Source organism: Lactuca sativa, chromosome 1 (genome assembly GCF_002870075.4).
Source record: "Lactuca sativa cultivar Salinas chromosome 1, Lsat_Salinas_v11, whole genome shotgun sequence".
Taxonomy (NCBI): domain Eukaryota; kingdom Viridiplantae; phylum Streptophyta; class Magnoliopsida; order Asterales; family Asteraceae; genus Lactuca; species Lactuca sativa.
Window position 1 is genome coordinate 101,884,357 of NC_056623.2, and position 20,724 is coordinate 101,905,080.

Below are 20,724 nucleotides of genomic sequence, written 5' to 3' on the forward strand. Positions count from 1 at the left end.
ACATCAAGGGGTGATAAGGGGGTAGAGGTAAGGACTTAAGGTCCTTTAAATAGGGTGCAAACCCTAAAATTACGGTTTTCTCTTCCCAGCACCAACTTGTCGAGTCCAGCCGCCGACTTGGCGATTTGGTCACTTCCCACGTGGCCAAAACCCGCTCTGACTCGATGAGTAGGCATATCTACTCGCCGAGTAGGCTCCTAAAATTTCACATAAGCCCCTAAATCATACTTTTTAAGTTTGGGATGTTACAACTCTCCCTCACTCAAATTAGGCTTCGTCCTCGAAGCCTGCTGCAGTACACATTTTTTGGGATAACACTCCTGCATTGCAGCCTCCGACCGCCTAGCCAACTCTGGTCTCTTCAGACTCTACCACCACATCTTTTCTACAGTAACTCCTTCCTGTGCAGGATCCCTGCCTAACGCTCCAAGTCGGCCACCAACCTACTCTCCTTAATATTAGCACACATCAATCTAAGTATCACCCAATGATACTACCACCTTCTTGTCATGAACACACTTTCGTGAACTATAATTCACAAGGCTCTCTCATAGAACTAATCTATCTTCCCTTTTCCAAAACTGGCGATAACCCGAGTAACTTGCAATATTGGAAACTCATCCTATCCCCTTCCTGAATCTAGTCCCTTTCCGTGCTGACAAGATGGTACATCCTTCAGCTTCTGCGCAACTCCCATGAACAACTAGCTATATCACATAAACACTCATACCTGGCCCAATCAGCCTCAGGCTAGAATACCAGGTATGCCTACGACGGGTCCAGTCATCCCTAGGATGGTATACCCTCGTATCCTCATGCCTGTTTGGCCTAATCAACCCTTGGGTTGGAATACCAAACACATCAGGTCCAATCAATCATAAGGTCCGGTCATCCTCATGATGGAATACCCTATATTGGAATACCACTACATGCATAACCCACGTCTACAACCATACTTGGAATCCAAGGATCTATCCTTGCGTCTCATCCAAAATCCTCTGATTCATCACAACTGAGTGCAACTCCCCCAAATCTCACCACACATCCAATTCGAGCGCGCTCCTACTAGAGAGATAACCAACACAATCCCTACGCCTACATCCTATGACTGGAATACCCCTACTCAGTCCTCAATATAGGTCTTGATTACCTCTAAGCCCACAACATGAGTCTGGTATGCCTTCTTCGGCCCTCATCTCATGCCTGGAATGCTCCCTATAACCTATCGACATCGCTGTCGTCGCTACGAATGTCCAACCCTCCATCCTGGAGGTACTCACCTCCACTATTTCCCAAGAAGGCCTAATCAATGTCCTTCACAACACCAACAAGTGTCACAATGCTGAACCTCACCCTACACTATCCACTCACATAACAAATTGCTACCCTGTAACACATATATACACAGAACCTGATCATGTAACTAACAAGGCCCATGTAAATTCTTCATCATACTCCATCGGCATGTTCAATAATTGGGTACAAACCTATTGATTGCTATAGCATAGCAACATACTAAATACCCACACATAGATCTACAAACACATACAGAATCTTCAGCATGACTGGAACGCCTCACCAGACTGTAACAATCGTAAAAATTAGGTCGAGTTCCACTGTATAACGGCCATAATTAATTGTGATGAGAATCGTTTAATATAGATCATTATTAGAATACGACTAGTTATATGCTAATAAAATGAATAAGATACATACAATTATGTTTATGTAGTGAAAGAGTTATATTTATAAAAATATCTAAGTCCTTACAAATGTTATATGTAATAATAAGGGGACTTCATTATTATATGACAAAATATAACAAAATAAATAAGTATGACATGTGTGTATGTGTCTATATGGTTAGATGTCTCGAAAGTTATCCATAAAAACCCAAGAGTCCATTTATGACATAATACACCTCATGTAAAGGTTAGTATGACACTATTTTCAACATACTAGTAGCCATAAGAATTAAAGGCCAAATTCAACACCTAGGACTCTACTCTCCTCTCTCTCACGTGGTTAATGCTCTTTCACCCACCAAATCCCACCTTTTCTTCATGTAGCAAGTACCATACACTAAATGGGGTTGCTTTCAAGACTAACTCAAAAGTACAAAGGAACATGAGGTGAAATAACTTAACTTCAATGAGTAACCAAAGAAGTACTATAATGATGAAAAGATGGACAAGTGGAGCACCTTAAATGACTAACACACTCCTTCTCCATCTATCTCACATGTTCTCTTTCCCTCACAAGTCTCTCATCCATGCAAAACCCCAAGCCTTTATTAGAAAGTAGAGTTGCTTCAATAAATGGCCAAAAGTACATATTAAGGGAAAGTGGACAACTTTGAGAAGTGTATAAAAAGAGAACTATTAGGGACCTTTAACCGAGAAAAATTTAGCCTCAAACTTCTTTCCTCTCTACTTTCCCTCTTGTGTTCGGAGTTTACCAAGGAACACCACCACCGGAGGTGTTTGTTGACTTGTTACCAGCGAGAAAAGAGGCAACAGTCTCTCGGTAATTGCTCCCTGTTTAACCACACTTTGAGACAGCCAAACACCCTCCCTGGATCGATCTTGTTGCTGTCAATTATTTTCCTCAAGTGCTGCTGCGAAAACAGGAACGAAAAGGGGCGAGAAAGCTGCCGGGAACATCCCCCGACAACCCGTTTCTATCAACAGCCCCTATAGTTGGTTTGGGTGAGTTTATTTCACCTTAAAAATCAGAAATACTTGTTGTTTTGAACACCTTAGTGAAGCTCAATAATCTAAAACTAGATTCGTTTATTGTCGGTGAAGGTATCGGGTCTTGAACGAAGCACAAACCCCACCGAAACCTCCCGTCTAAACTAGAGAATCACGCTCCAAATGTGAGTCTTTATGGCCTCGTTTTTACATTTTTACTTATTTGGGGGGAGACACATACTTGAGTATTTTGATATAATAAAATGGCAAAAAGTTTTTATGTTACATGCATGCACAGTTAGTACTAGTTGCAAATATTGTTAGAGTCAATGTTTATTATAAATACTAATTTTTCAAATGACGTTTGTTAACAAGGTGGTGGTTAGTAATGGTTATACACAAGAATTTAATAAAATGTTAAACTTATTTACAAGCACTTGTGTAAACAAAAAGTTAGATAAGAGTAATCTAGTGTTATATTATTTGTCGGGACAAATAAAAGTATCGGTAAGAACTTATGTCAAAATTTTGATAAATGAACATGTTTAACTTGTCATGATAGGTATAACCATATGACTTGTGTATATTAGGGCGTTAAGCTTATTTTTCATCAAGTATTGATGGTGAAGAATTAAACGAGATGATAAAATAAAAATATACAAATGAATTATAAAATGATATCAAGAGTATGAGAATAAACCACAAGTAGTTATATATTATGGTATAATACGAAATCTTGTCGATAAATAATGTGTTTGTATTTTTAAGACTATAGTTTACTTACAAACGAAAATAATACGTTTCAACATTAAGTAAATATTAAAAATACAAAAATATTCGATTTAATCGATAGCCGGTCAACCGACGTAACACTGACACGTATGAAGTACTCGACTATGCTAACGGGACGTCTTTCCTATCGGTTGGTAGATTGAAATTATTTGAGTCACTACCGTCTCTTTATTCGAAAGCTAGGTTAAATTTAATATTTAACTAAATGCACTAGCTAAAAATAAAATCATAAATAAATTAAGACTCGCGTTGGTGATCATTGGAAGCGATGGATTTTTATTGGCATGTATTTCGCGGATTGTGTATCCTGCGTGTGCTTGTGGGGGGAATGTATCGAAAGGGGTGGAGGAGAGAATTTGTTGATGGTGTGTTTTTACCTTGTAAGGATCCGATCTTGGATTCGACGCCTAGCTCTATAACCGTTAATCCAAGAGGAATCATATATTGTAGGTCTATGTACACGGCATAGATTTATAATAAAGAACTTTGGTGTAGATCTAATTCTTATGGAAAGATTTATACGAATGGTTATTTTCCGTCTGTGGTTGCTAGCTACAACTTCGTCTGACGAGGCAACAGGCATCAAGTGTTTATTTCTTTGTTACCTTGAGTAGGTAAATAGAGTTATGTGATACAGTGTTTTATATATATTGTTTGTTGCACTGCATTCTTCTATGTGATTTATGTTGTGCATGCTTGCAGAGTTAGAACTTGAGGGTTCATAGAGTTTGGGTGCACGGACCCACAGAGTTATAGCCTCGAGTGGCTAATATGTGTGGTATTTTGGGGAACTCACTAAGCTTTGTGCTTACAGTGTTTTGTGTTATGTGTTTCAGGTACTAGTGAGGATCGCGGAAAGGCGCTGGCTTGATCAGTACACACACATGATTTTTATGCTATGAGATCTTGGGATTGATATATGTTATGAATTGAGTTTCAAACAATGATGTTCTTATGAATAATAAATGAATTATGTTTTTATAAAATGTGAAAAAATTGATTTGGAAATTTACGTTGTTACAAGTTGGTATCAACGCTTTGGTTTGAGAGATTCGGGTACACCTTTGGGAGTATTTGAACTCAAACTGAGGATTTGAAAAATATTTTCAAAGAGAACCAAGTTTTCTAAAAAGAGTAAAAGATTTTTTAGAAAACACAGAGCAGAGACGTGTGTACGATCAGTCAGTGCCGGAACGATGATTTCCCAAAATACCCTTATGTTATATGTTTATGAGATTAATATGATGTATTCTCATGATAGAGTGGGCTAGGTATTCCTATTAGGACTAGAGTGGCCTGATTTGTGATGCCTTAGCCTAGGGGGAGGTGAGCTGCTATGAGATGCTTGAGAGTGAGTAGGTAGCAGTGAAGAGCTTATGAGAGGTCTATAGAGAGTGGATTATGCATAATAGAGTACTTGGGACTTGAGATCCTAAGAGGAGGACTTGGGGTGTACACTGATACGGTGCGAATAGTAGTATTGGGCCCGTACTACTGAAAACACTGGGGCGGTGTACAGTTCAAGTAATAATCTTCGGGATACTAGAGATCAAGGAGGGATGCGTTATCGAGTGCGAGTATGCTTGAATGAATTTCTAATATATTGCATTTTGTATTTCAGAGGTAGATCATGGTGAGGACATGTCTTATGCCAGAGAGCAGCGAGACTAGTGATGAGGAGATCCGCCGAATCATCCATGAGGAGGTGGCTGCGGCCATCAGGGCAGAGATACCAGAGATGTTCAGGTCTATTAAGACCATGTTGATTGAGACTTTTGACGAGCGTTATGCCGCTCTTCCTGAGGCTGCTATCACAGCAGCCACTGCATTCGTCGCTGCTGCTAGGCCGCAGGGGGGTGACTCGTTTTTGTTCAGGGAGTTCAGCAACACGAAGCCACCAGAGTTTGATGGGACGCAGGATCCAATTGCAGCGATGAGATGGGTAGCTGACATTGAGGGGTGTTTCTATACTTGCTCGTGCTCGGAGCACTTGAGGGTTTGGTTTGCGCTGAACCAGCTTCGCCTAAGGGCGAAGGACTAGTGGAAGTTCGCGACAGCACACTATTCTCCAGCAGAGCTTGCTGCGGTGACCTGGGAGAGGTTTACCACCATTTTTCGTGATGAGTACATTCCTTCGGTGGAACGAGATCGGTTGGCACAGGAGTTTTTGACCCTCAAGCAGGGTACAAAGTTGGTTACGGTTATTACTAGGATGTTTCATGAGAGGGCGATGCTCTGCCCCGAGCACGTGTCTACGGAGCAGGCACGTATGAGCCGTTATTTGAGTATTTTGAGAAGAGACATTTGGGAGTTCGTGGCGAACTCCTCATACCGGACGTTTGCTGAGCTTCAGGAAAATGCTCGGAAGAGGGAGATCGAGCTAGAGACTCAGGCTAGGGAGGAGGAGGAGTCGCAGGGGAGGAATCGGCGACCGGCACAGTCCCAGCCGGCAGCCAAGCGGGCCAAGCCCACTGATCCCAGAGCAGGGAGCCAGAAGGGCCTCACTTGTGGAAAGTGCGGAAAGGGTCATGATGGAGTTTGCAGAGCGGGATCTTGCTAAAAGTGTGGCAAGGAGGGGCATATGGCCAAGGACTGCCCAAAGGGGTTTGCAGTATGTTTTCACTGCAACCAGACCGGACACCAGAAGGCCGAGTGTCCACTGTTGCGAGGGACTACCCAGGGAGCACCTCAGGGGTCTGCCCCTGCTACTATCAGAGCTACTGAGAAACGGCCAGTGAAGGCCGAGGTACCGAAGGCGCGAGGGAGAACCTTCCAGTTGACCGTGGAGGAGGTCCGCGTAGCGCCCGATGTCGTGGCTGGTATGTATTCTTTCATTTATTTGTTTTAATGTTTAAGGTTTTTGCTTATATTATGATATGCGTAGGTACTTTTCTTGTGAATTCTGTACCTGCTTTGGTGTTATTTGACTCGGGTGCGAGTCGATCTTTTATATCGTTGACTTTTAGTCGGCACATTAGTATTAGTCGAGAGATGTTGATTCGACTTATGAGAGTCTCCATCACTGAAGAGAGAGCATAGTATGCCATGGAGGTGATTGGAGGATGTGTACTCGAAATTTTCGGTGTAGAGTTTCCTATTGATTTGGTCCTAATTGCGATGGGGGATGTCTGTGTCATCGTAGGAATGGATTGGTTGAGCAGATTTGGAGCAGTTATCGACTGCGAGCGACAGCTGGTGACTATACGAGACCCAAGTGGGGGAGTTCTGACGGTGTACGGCGAGGGTACCCATCCCGATTCAGCGTTTTGTTCGGCTGCTAGAGCGAGGCAAAGTCTACAGCAGGGCTGTAGTGGTTTTGTAGCGTATGTGATGGATACGAGGGCTGTTGCAGGGAGACCGAGTACGGTTGAGGAGGTCCTGATAGTGCGTGAATTCCCGGATGTTTTTCCCGAGGAGTTACCGGGTGTGTCTCCCGAGAGGCAGGTGGAGTTTCGCATTGATTTGATTCCGGGGGCAGCACCTATCGCCAAGGTGCCCTATCGCCTTGCAGCTCCAGAGATGCAGGAGTTATCCTCGCAGCTTCAGGAGCTACTGGAGAAGGGGTTTATACGACCGAGTAGCTCGCTGTGGGGAGCACCGATCCTTTTTGTGAAGAAAAAGGATGGTTCGCACCGAATGTGCATAGATTATCGAGAGCTGAATAAGTTAACGGTCAAGAACCGTTATCCTTTGCCGAGGATCGACGATTTTTTCGATCAGCTGCAGGGAGCATCTTGGTTTTCCAAGATTGATCTGAGATCTGGATATCATCAAATGAGGGAGCGCAAGGAGGATATCCAGAAAACCGCATTCAGGACTCGTTATGGGCATTACGAGTTCGTGGTGATGCCATTCGGGCTCACCAATGTGCCTGCAGCGTTCATGGATCGATCAGTGATTGTGTTCATTGATGACATTTTGGTGTATTCAAAATCCAGGGAGCAGCATGAGGAGCATTTGCGGGAGATCCTCAGCATGCTTAGATCGGAGAGGCTTTACGCCAAATTCCCCAAGTGCGATTTTTGGTTACGAGAGGTGCAGTTTCTTGGTCACCTCGTTAACCAAAAGGGGATTTTGGTCGATCCGGCCAAGATCGAGGCGGTGATGAGTTAGGAGGTTCCGAAATCTCCTTCTGAGATCAGGAGTTTTCTAGAGTTGGTCGGCTATTATCGGAGGTTCATCAGGGATTTCTCCAAGATTGTTGTTCCTCTCACCAGGTTGACCTGGAAGGGTGTGGTGTTCAGTTGGGGCCCCGAGCAGCAGGCCTCATTTGAGACTCTTCGCCAGAGATTATGCGAAGCCCCGGTGTTGACTCTTCCAGAGGGGATGGAGGACTTCGTGGTGTATTGTGACGCATCGACATCTGGGTTGGGCACAGTGTTGATGCAGAGGGGGCATGTGATCGCGTACGCATAGAGGCAGCTAAAGCCCCATGAGGCAAGGTATCCCACCCACGATATAGAGTTGGGGGCTGTGGTGTTCTCCCTCAAGATTTGGCGTCATTATCTTTATGGGGTTAGATGTACGAAATACACGGATCACAAGAGTTTGAAGTATTTCATGGATCAACCAAACCTGAACATGCGTCAAAGGAGATGGTTGGATGTGGTAAAGGATTATGATTGCGAGATCTTGTACCACCCGGGCAAGGCTAATGTGGTAGCCGACGCCCTGATTCGTAGAGCAGAGAGTGCCCCGATTCGGGATATTTGTATGATATTGATGGTGATGACTCCAGTGTTGGACATCATCAGAGGGGCTCAGGCTGAGGCAGTGAGACCAGAGAACCGCAAGAGAGAGCGAGTTATCGGGCAGGTATCGGAGTTCGTGACTGATAGCAGAGGGATTATGACCTTCCAAGGTCGGATTTGGGTACCGTTTGTTGGAGGAACGCGTACCATCTTGATGGAGGAGGCACATAAATCGAGATTCTCGATCCATCCCGGAGCCACTAAGATGTTTCTGGATCTTAAAACGGAGTATTGGTGGCCCTGTATGAAGAGAGATGTAGCGTGGTTTGTTGAGAGGTGCCTAACCTGTCGTAAGGTTAAGGCCGAACATCAGAGACCGCATGGTAAGTTGCAGCCACCGGAAGTCCCAGAGTGGAAATGGGAACAATTATCCATGGATTTTATCACCAAATTGCCAAGAACAGCGAGGGGTGTCGATGCAATTTGGGTGATAGTAGACCGTTTGACAAAGAGCGCTCATTTTCTCTCCATTAGTGAGGGTTCTTCTGCGGAGAAGTAGGTAGAGATATATGTGAGAGAGGTGGTATCGCGGCATGGGGTGCCGATCTCGATTGTGTCAGATCGAGATGTGCGTTTCACTTCCAGATTTTGGAAGAAATTTCATGAAGAGTTGGGTACGAGGCTGCATTTTAGTACCGCATATCACCCACAGACTGACGGACAGAGCGAGCGGACGATTCAAACGCTCGAGGACATGCTCCGAGCATGTGTGTTAGATTTTGACGGAAGTTGGGACACGTATTTGCCCTTAGCGGAGTTCTCCTACAACAACAACCATCATTCGAGCATTGGTATGCCACCCTTTAAGATGTTGTATGGGAGGAGGTGTCGGACTCCCATTTGTTGGGGAGAGGTAGGGCAACGAGTGATGGGTAGCACGGAGATCGTGCTTCAGACGACAGAGCAGATACAGCAGGTCAAGCAGAGGTTGTTGACAGCTCAGAGTCGCCAGAAGAGTTATGCGGATAGGTGACGATCCGAGCTTGAGTTCCAGGTCGGTGATTATGTTCTTCTGAAGGTATCTCCTTAGAAAGGAGTGATCCGATTCAGGAAGAGGGGCAAGCTAGGGTCCCGGTATATTGGGTCATTCAGAGTGATTGTGAGAGTAGGCAGGGTAGCGTATCGCTTGGAGCTACCTGCGGAGTTAGAGCGGATTCATAATACCTTCCACGTGTCTCAGCTGAGGAAGTGCATAGCCGACGAGTCGGCGGTAGTGTCGTTAGAGGACATTTAGGTGGATGCGAGCCTGAACTACGTGGAAAGACCAGTTGCGATTATGGATCGGAAGATCAAGGTTCTGAGGAACAAGGAGTTGCCTCTGGTGCAAGTTCAATGGCAACATCGGAAAGGATCTGAGTTGACTTGGGAGCCAGAGCGGGAGATGCGTGAGCAGCATCCGGAGTTATTTCAGGGATGAGACTTCGAGGACGAAGTCTGATTCAAGTGGGGAACAATTGTAACATCCAGAATTTCAGGTATTATATTTATTCTTTTGAATTTCAAGTTTTGTGGAAGGACTCGGCGAGTTGATGCGTAGACTCGCCGAGTAGAGACGCGAATCATTATCCGGGTGGACGGCTGGACTCGGCGAGTCGTCCCGAGGACTCGACGAGTCCACACTATTTAATGAAACCCTAATTCCTTGGGTTTGGGGCCTATTTAAAGGGCCTTATGGCCGTCATTTGCGGCTACCAGACCCCAGAGAGAAACCCTAAGTGTGCTAGAGCGTTTGTGAGAGGGAAAGGAGCTATTTCTTGATCTTTGTTGGTGTTTTTGCAAATAGAAGAGGACCAAGACAAGAGGAGGCTGAAGAGGGTGCTGATCTAGTGATTCCAGAGCTCAGAGACTTCATTTTGAGGAATTCATTCGAACCCTCCTTCAGTTTATGATGTGATTCTTATAGTTAGGGCTTTTTAGCCCCATTAGAGGATGGTTTTATGGAGTAATTGGTCCCTTCTTGTGTTGGTGTTGTAGATCTAGACCCAAAGAGGTCTAAAGACCCTTTCCCCTTGAGCTTTATGGGTATTAATGGAGGTTATGAACTTAGGGTGTCACTTTAGAGGCCATATCTTCAAATAAGGCCTTTGAGCCTTTGCATGTGCACCAAGACGTTAGATTTACATGATTATAATGCCTTGGGAAGCTGGATCTATGGTTTAGAGGAGCGAATCTGACCTCAAGAGGTCAGTTCAGCTTGAGCATGGCATGGACTCTTCGAGTCCTTTAGCCGACTCGACGAGTAGGAAGAGGGTTTTCCCAATAATCACACAGTTGGTGACTCACCGAGTTGGCGAAGTGACTCGGTGAGTCAGAGGGAATCTAGAGGACAAAGTGCACGATGGTACTCGCCGAGTCAGGAGCCGAACTCGACGAGTTGGGTTAGGACATTTCACAGATTGTGATCAGTGATGATTTGCAGAGTTGAGTTTGACTTAGTGATTCGAATGAAGACTAGGAGAGTGAAGAGCATGTGTGGACTCGCCGAGTCACAGTCACACACTCGGCGAGTTTGGTCAAGGTTGACCGTTGGCTTCGTTGACTTTTAGGGTTAGTCAATGTTTGGACCTTAGGGTCATAGGAAGGGTAGGATAGTCTTTTACCCTTCCTAGTGGATGTATTGAGAGGAAGAGATTAGCCTAGCCCTGAGGGTCTTATTAATTAGGGTATTTATTTCTTGTGATTAGGTAGAGGCTAAACCAGAGTTACCGAGTCAGAGATTTACTGAGACATCCGAGGTGAGTCTTCTCACTATACTTTACCTTGAGTAGGTAAATAGAGTTATGTGATACAGTGTTTTATATATATATTGTTTGTTGCACTGCATTCTTCTATGTGATTTATGTTGTGCATGCTTGCAGAGTTAGAACCTGAGGGTTCACAGAGTTTGGGTGCACGGACCCACAGAGTTATAGCCTCGAGTGGCTAGTATGTGTGATATTTTGGGGAACTTACTAAGCTTTGTGCTTATAGTATTTTGTGTTATGTGTTTCAGGTACTAGTGAGGATCGCGGAAAGGCGCCAGCTTGATCAGTACACACACGGGATTGAGATCTTGGGATTGATATATGTTATGAATTGAGTTTCAAACAATGATGTTTTTATGAATAATAAATGAATTATGTTTTTATAAAATGTGAAAAAAATGTTTTGGAAATTTACGTTGTTACATGTGTCAAATCAATTATTAATGCATGTGTGTTTACTGCTTTTGAAATGTATAAATAAACAAAAATGTAATCCAGATAGAAACCCTGTATTTTCTGTTGTAAGTGGAAGGTGATGTATAAGTGTATTTATCCTAGAAAATCCGATATTTTCTGCATATAAAAGTATCGTAATCATAAAATTTCCAAGACCGTGTATCGATGTATGTATGTTTTTAGTATCGTCTAGATTTGTATAGATATACCGAAATCCTTGATGAAGTTAGTCTCTAAGTGAGCCGTTACAATCATGCTTGATAATGACTAATTCGCCCGTCTTGGCATTTTCAGGCGCCAGTTTTGATATAGGTAAGGTTTGTCGCCCTAGACTGGCCTAGTCTAGCTCTAGCAAACAACTAAGGCGTGAGGGTCACCCCGTATATATCCATACACAAACTCCCGCTCTCCCTCCAGGAAACTCTAGTTATAACTACAGGCTACGATTGTACACTCAAAGGTGCCAACTGTCAAGTCTCACTAGAATCTCAACCTCTAATACCGTGTTTAATTTTACGTGTATGTTGTATGTTATCAAATCCAAAGGTACATATAATAGTATACGAAGTTCAATAATTATGTAAAGATATAGTTACGATCTACTAAGCATGTGAATTTTTGTCCAAGCCCAATTAGCATGTAAATGGATCACAAAGGCCCACTAACATGTAAGTGGGTAATTTGAGCCCAATAGGCATGTAAATGGACCACAAAGGCCCAACAAACATGTGACCCATAACTTAGGCCCGAATTAACATGTAAGTGGGTCGTAGAGCCCAATAAACATGTCAGGGAAAATATTGGGCTCAACATACAGTTAAATGGGCCCTTAGGGCCCATTGGCCACGTAATGTGAATGTTAGGCCCAATAAATTTGTTATCGTTGTATTACGTCCATTTGTTATTATTTCGTTATTTGTTTTAGTTCGAAATTTACTGAATTGAATATAAAATGTCCTCTTTTGAGAAAACGCTATTCTTGATCGATAAGTTTTAAAAAATTGTAATTTTGTCCCAAATGTCTAGAATTTATAAAAAATTGTAATTTTGTCCCAAATGTCTAGAAATTCCTGGTTTGCCCAATAAGTTATATTTTCACATTTAGAACCCTGTTTTGTAGAAAAGTGTATTTTTAGCCCCTTGTTTGTAAAAATTTACTCTTTCGGCCCAATTTTGGAAAATTTTACATTTTTGGTCCAATTTGAAAATAAATATTATTTTCACCCCTAAATTTGGTTTATTTACATTTATGACTCATACTTTGGCGAAATAACATTTTTAACCCCAAAACTTCATTTTTTCGCAAATTGAGCCCAAAACCGTGAGGCCCGAAAGTTTTGACCCATTAAGCTTAAATTTGCATTTTTGGCCCTTTTTAAAGTATGTTTATCATAAAATCCATTTTTATACAAGTAGGACCTGTTTGATCCTTATAAAAACATAAATGTTGTTTTTTACCCTTATCTTTTGTTTTCTTGAAAATTTTGACCCTTAACAAGGTTTTTGTTTTCACTTTTATTCTTAAACATGTAATCACTTTTGGCTTGATAGTATGGTGTATATAGTGTCTTAGTTCATGGATCTTTACTCCATGTCACTTAGAATATCGAGATATGTTTAGATCTAACACATTTTTACAAAATATACTAAGATTTCACACATGACATGCATATAACACATAGATCTACACATTCTTACTTGTATTCTCCTCCAAAAATCATATGAAAACCGAAAACAAGGGGGTATGAACTCACATTTGCTTTGATGTTTCGGTTTTGAAGAAGAGATGAAGAGATTTTTGTTCCTAGCAACACCTTGATGTGGATTTCGAGTTTAAGAAATTTCTAAGGAGTATGATCACCAAAAAGCTTGTTTAGAAGGAGTAATCTAACATGAGAAAGAAGTTATATAACTTGGATATGTAAAGACTTACCAAGAATGAGGATTTTTGGTGCTGGAAACCTTCTTGAAGTTGCTCAAGATCTCGAAAATTAGGGAGGAAGGAAAGAGTGTTCTTGTGAATGTTTGAGATAATTTTTTGCAATGGAATGTGTGTATGTATCTTCGGTCGTAAATAAAAGAGAGAGGGTGAGAAGAGTGTGCATGGATATATGGACCTTGCATAGATGTATGTGATGCATTAAGTTTGGTTATCCTTTAAATAAAAGTGATGTGTTATGGTGTGGATTAATTAGCCATTTCCTTTTTTTTATTTAAATGGGCCGAGAATTGGATTTGGAAGGAGGAGGTGAATTGGTTTGGGCCCAATCTTAGTCTTCACTCAAAATTATAAAGCCCATAGGAAGGTTATCGACCCATTGAGCTCATTAAATGGTTCACAGCCCAAATAGAATAAAAGAATGGATATATGGCTCACTAAGGTTAATTGGATTAGTTATGGCCCAATAAGGCCCATTAGGGTTAGAATGAATCATTCTAGGCCCAATTGGTCCAAACTGTTATAGATTTGTGAATTGGGTCCATTTAGAATCCAAATAAGGTTTCCAAGCGCAAAATAGTTGAATTGAATGCTTATTGGTCCATTAGGCCCAATAAGGAAGTCCTAGTCCAATATGGACTTAAACAAAGGTTCTTAGGGTTTCAAACTCTTTGATGAACATGAGAGGTGCATTTAAATGAGCACTGGATAATATTCACTTAGGGTATATGTTTTACAATAGCCGAATGATTACATGAGAGTAGAATTTCCTAGCAAAAATGCTAGTTGTGACAGATCTAGTGCTTTATCATAGAGTAGTAAAAGACAACCTGACTGTATCCCTTTCCACAACTAAGGATGAGTATCAAGCAGCAGCAATGACAACTAAAGAAAGCGTGTGGTTGATCCAACTCTTAAAGAATTTGAACCAGGAGGTAGACTACAAAATTCCAATCTTCTGTGACAACCTATCATCAATTCAACTTGCAAAGAACCCAACGTTTCATGCTTGAACAAAACATGTGGAGGTTCATTATCATTTTATTCGCGAAAAGGTGCTGAAAGGAGAAATTGATTTGTCGTATGTGAAGACGTGTGTAGATTCATTCACGTACTAAAGGCTTGTCAAGAATGAAGATGGCTCAATTCTGTGAGCAAATGAGAATGATCGAGATAGGTCTTGAGAGGGAGTGTTCAGGTACAACACCTTATCTATCTCAGGTCACATGCTATGCACATGTGTTCCTTTACTTTATTTTATTTTATGTTCTTTGGCTTTGTTTTTTTCGGTAGTGGATAGTTCCTTACTTTTAGAAGTCATGTATGTGGTAGTGCTTTAGTTTCTTCAAGTATTTGTTTTGCTTTCTTCTTGTAAGCCATATATGGCAGTTTCATATATTAGAAAATTGCACTTTGTATAAATGCAAATCTCTTTCATCCTTTGTGAGTTACCTGAGTTACCTAATGTGTTGTGTAGGGTACAAACTTCACCAATGTTATCAGTTAATTCACCCATTTACTAAAATAATTAGTTAGAACTTAGATATAGCGTAGCTACTTACAAGTTGATTATATTGTCAATTACAAATTACTTGAAAAATTAAATGTAATAAAAATGAAAAGTTACCTCATTAATTAGCATAGTAGTAGTGAAAGCAAGAAAATTGATCTTCAAAGCGAGTAGCAAAAAGCAAGAAATTGTTCTTCAAAGTCAAACTCATCATTTAATTGAAAAAAGGGTAATGTCATATGTGTCTTTGTGGGTAGGTTTAATAATTAATCTTGAATTCCAAACACAGTGTATTCGATTATGACAATTAAATTAAAGTGCGATGTTACTTGGGCTTTTAACCTAGGTGGTTTTAGTTTAACAGACTCACAAATATAAAAAAATTAAAGGGGCTAATCGACATACACTTTATATTATATATGGCATTTATATATATCAAAGAAAAATTATTAAATTAATCGACATACACTTTCTGTTCTTAGGAATATTACAACCTTTTTTATATTACTTCCCTTAACGGTCTGAGTTCCTACGTTCCATTATTTGCGATTCATGTGCTTGATTGCTCCAATTTCTGGCCGAGTTATTTGTGATTTATGTCCTTAACTTTTGCATAATAACCAATATGCTATGAAATTCGTATAAATTTCTTTTTATATAACAAGAATGGGCTTGAATTGGTTCTATTAGCCTAGCTTATATTTATGTAAACTATTAGATTTATTGTATACTTGAGGGGTGTATACTGTATCATTTTTCTAGTATTTATATAATATAACTCCCATGCCTATTGGGGTGGTATTCCATTCATTACATGGTATCAGAGCCCTTCAACCCCTCCCTTCCTCTCCTTCCTCATAATCGAATCCTCCATTGTTTCCGGCGATCTCACCATGGCCGGCTCCTCTAATGACTCCACCCTCCCGATGAACACCCTCATTCATCTCATCACCGTTCGTCTCTCTTCTTCCAACTATCTTTTGTGGGTAAATCAAATGGTTCCCCTCCTAAATTATCAATATCTCCTTGCACATGTCGATGGCTCCTCGGAAACTCCACCCACTCATCATACCGTGGACGCCAAGCAAGTTGAGAATCCGGCCTTTATAGAATGGCAAGCCGCCGATCAATGCATGGTCCTTCTCCTCCAAGCCTCCCTCACGGAGGAAGCTTTTTCTGAAATCGTGGGTCTTTCCTCCGCCAGTGTCATCTCGACTGCTCTCGAATCTGCCTATGGAAACTCCTCCATGGAACGGGTTCAAAATCTACGCGAACAACTTTGGCTTCTCTCCAAGGGTGACTCTCCCGTTTCTGATTATGGTCACAAGTTCAAGGCCATTTGTGACCAACTAGCGGCTATTGGTCAAGCCGTTGATGAATCCAACAAATTTCATTGGTTTTTATGTGGCCTCGGCAGCAGTTTTGAAGCTTTTTCCATTGGGGTTCGCACCTCGCATATCACTCACTCATTCTGGGATCTCCTTGCGCAAGCCGAAAGCCATGAATTGTTCATCAAATTGATCCATGGGCAGCCCACCCCTGCTGTTGCCTTTTCCGTTGTTTCAACGCCTAGCGGGGCTGCTCCCGCGTTTTCTGTTGGTCGGGGTCGCGGTGGTGGCTCCGGTGGTCGTGGTGCTTTTCGTGGCGGTCGTGGTCGCGGCCGTCGGCCTCCTCATTGCCAACTATGTAGACTAAATGGGCATTTTGCTAGTGCTTGCCCTCGACTTTCCATTTTTGCATCCAACTCTATTCCAAATGAAAGGGACTTGACGAAGGCGTTTTTAGCGAATTGTCGCATCACTCCACCCGCTCCGGATTGGTATGTTGACTCCGGGGCCTCGGACCATATGATCTCCTCCTCGGGCTCGGTCACTCAATCTGAGCCTTTCCATGGCGACGGTTCGGTTCATTTTGGTAATGGTACAACTCTTCCAATTACCTCTATAGGGACTTCTACTCTCACAAATCGTATTAAATTGCGAGATGTTTTAGTTGTCCCAAAACTTACTAAAAATTTATTATCTGTGAGCAAGTTGACTTCTGATAATGATGTCGATGTCCTTTTCTCGAAAAATTCATGTTCTATTTAGGATCCGGTCACGAAGAAAATTCTAGCACAAGGAAGGCATGACCGCGGGCTCTATGTTCTCCCCAATAAACCGATGACTTGTTCGTTGTTTGCTACTAAACGTCCCACCACGTCTTTTGAATTATGGCACTCCTGTTTAGGGCACGTGAATTTTGATGTTATTTCTAAATTGAATAAAGATGGTCATGTAATGGTTTCTTCTATTTTACCAAAACCCGTTGTATGTTCTCCTTGTCCACTTGCCAAGTCTCATCGTATTCCCTTTGAGATTAATGACCAACGTGCCTCAAAGGTCTTGGATTTAATTCATTGTGACCTTTGGGGTCCATCTCCTGTTGTTTCAGTTGCCTCCTATCGATATTATGTTACATTTGTGGATGACTTTTCGCGTTTCACGTGGTTCTATCCACTTAAAAATAAATCCGATTTTTATGGTGTTTTTGCGACATTTATGGCCTTTGTTGAGACACAATTTTCTACAAAAATCAAGACTTTTCAAACTGATGCAGGTACGAAATTTTTAAACAATAAAGTAAAGGCTTTGTTACAAAGCCATGGCATTTTTCACCGTATCTCTTGCCCTTACACGCCTCAACAAAACGGGCGGGTCGAACGTAAACACCGCCATATTGTGGAAACGGGACTTGCTATGATGTTTCATGCCTATCTTCCGGTCTCTTATTGGACGCATGCTTTGAGTACCGCGGTGCACATAATTAATCGTCTTCCCACTAAGGTGTTGGCCATGCACTCTCCAATTGAGGTTTTATTTGATCGCGCCCCCATTTATGCCAATTTTCGTATTCTAGGTTGTCGGGTTTATCCATATTTGCGGGACTATGCGGATCATAAACTATCACCACAGAGCATTTCGTGTGTTTTTATTGGGTATCACTCGCAATACAAGGGGTTTCTTTGTCTCGATCCGGTTTCTAATCGTGTCTTTGTCACCTGCCATGCCCGATTTGATGAATCCTGTTTTCTGTTTCGAGACACACATACTACCGCCCATATTGGGTCTCTTCCGATGTAGTCCTTTGTCGCTGGTTCCGAGCCCGTCGACCCCGTGATTCCTCCTGCCGTTGTTCCTGCTCCTCCTCCCAAGGTCTCCAGCCCGACTACTTCGCGCCCCTGCACCGTGTGCACTGATCCGGTACCACCCCAGACGCCAGCAACTTTCCCATCTGATTCCGACTCATCGCAGGGTGCCGCCTCTGATCCATCATCCGCCTCCGATGCTTCGTCGTCCGAGTCTGACTCCGATCCTGATACTGGTGCTGAATTGGGCCCTGATTCCGAGTCGGATTCTCCTCCGTCGCCTCGCATGCCACCTCCCTCTCATCCGATGACCACACGGGCAAAATCTGGGATCTTCAAGCCGCGTTACCGGGTTGATTTGGCACACTTACATTCTCACTCTTTGTTTACGCAGGTTTTTTCTGCCCCGGTGCCTTCATCTTATGCGGATGCCTTGTGTATTTCTCATTGGCGTGATGCCATGCATGCTGAGGTTGCGGCTCTTCATCAAAATAAGACTTGGACTCTCGTTCCTTGTCCGTCTCATGCCAATATTGTCGGTTGCTGGTGGTTGTTTCGCACCAAATATCGTGCGGATGCGACGGTTGAGCGCCATAAAGCTCGCCTTGTTGCGCAAGGATTTAGTCAAGTTCCGGGTCTTGATTTCTCTCATACGTTTAGTCCGGTGGTCAAGGCGGCTACCGTTCGTGTTGTTATCACTCTTGCCGTTGTTAATGGTTAGCGGTTGCGCCAACTCGATGTGAACAATGCCTTCCTTCACGGCACCTTGGATGACACGGTGTTCATGCACCAACCCCTGGGCTTTGCGGATTCTCGCCATCCCGACTATGTGTGCAAACTTAATAAAGCTATTTATGGTCTAAAACAGGCACCGCGTGCATGGTTTCATCGTCTCAGTTCATTTTTAGTTCAACATGGTTTTACTTGTAGCCGTGCTGATCCGTCTCTATTTGTGTTTCACCGAGACTCCTGAATTATTTATTTTTTGGTCTATGTTGATGACTTGATTGTCACCGGCTCCGATGATGCTATCATATCCTCGTTTATTTCTCGTCTTCATGCTGAGTTTCGTATTAAAGATCTTGGGCGGCTAAATTACTTTCTTAGCCTCGAAGCTGTGCATCATTCTAGTGGCCTGTTTCTGTGTCAGGCCAAGTATGCTCATGACATTGTCTCACGTTCCGTTCTTCTTCATGCCAAACCGGTGCCTACTCCTCTTGCTGCCAATACCGGTTTGGTTCGTGACGGTCCTGCCTTTGCCGATCCCACCCTCTTCTGCTCGTTGGTTGGTGCTCTGCAATATTTGACCATTACTCGCCCCGACATTTCCTATGCGGTTAACCAACTTAGCCAGTTTCTTGCTGCTCCGACCAAGGCTCATTTTCAAGCGGTCAAACGCCTTATTCGCTATGTCAAGGGTACTCTATCGTTTGGCCTCACCTTCACACACCCTCATTCTATTGCCATTGTTAGTTATTCTGATGCCGATTGGGCCCAGTGTCTTGAAACTCGCCGCTCTACTTATGGGTACTCGATATTCCTGGGGGGTAATCTTGTATCATGGAGTGCTAAGAAACAGCCCACAGTTTCCCGCTCCAGTTGTGAGTCTGAATATCGAGCCATGGCGAACACGGCAGCTGAAATTATTTGGATTACTCATCTGTTACAAGACTTATATGCTTTGCCCACCGGTCGTCCTACACTTCTTTGTGATAATCAGAGTGCATTATTTCTCACTCAAAATCCAGTCGCTCACAAACGTGCTAAACACATTGACCATGACTATCATTTTGTTCGCGAGCTAGTTGCATCCGGAAAACTGGTCACCATGTTTGTTCCTACCAAGCTTCAAGTCGCTGACATCTTCACTAAGAGTCTTCCTTGACCGCAGTTTGAGCAGTTTCGTCGCATGTTGCGCCTTGGGTCACCGCCTCTTGCTTGAGGGGGGATATTAGCCTAGCTTATATTTATGTAAACTATTAGATTTATTGTATACTTGAGGGGTGTATACTGTATCATTTTTCTAGTATTTATATAAGATAACTCCCATGCCTATTGGGGTGGTATTCCATTCATTACAGGTTCCATAACAGGAAATAGAGAATGTTAAGACAATTGCCATTTACTATCATATGATTCTAGTTTGTATATATGTTTGTTTAATTGAGCTCTGTTCTTAGTAGTCATAGCTTTGATGCATTATTGTTGCTGCAGGTATAGGATTTGATTGGAGCTATTGATAAAATATCCATCATTTAGGGTTTAGGATAATTTATGCATTTAGAAATTAAGAGGCCTCATTTACAAAGTGATTAATGTAATAAGGAAGAGGAGCCATCTGTCTGTTAATACTTTGTAATTCCTTCTTCTTAAGATTCTAACTTCCCAACTTCAAGAACCTGACTCGGACATATTGGCATAAGGTACATATTTTACGTACCTTTTAATAATTCTTTTGAGGGTTACAAATTCAATCTCTTTCTTTTATTACAAATACATAGTAGTTGCTTGAGTGCCATTGTTAAACCATATGGTGCTCTGTTTCTTTTTTCCTTCCATTCCGAATTAAGTGTAAACTTAATAACCTTATATGGAAAATTTGTTTGTTAAACCATATGGTGCTCAGTTTCTCTTTTCTCTCACAATACAAAGGGTCCTGTGGAATATTTATATATACTTAATCTGTTTGTGTAATTGCACAAGTGGCTATTG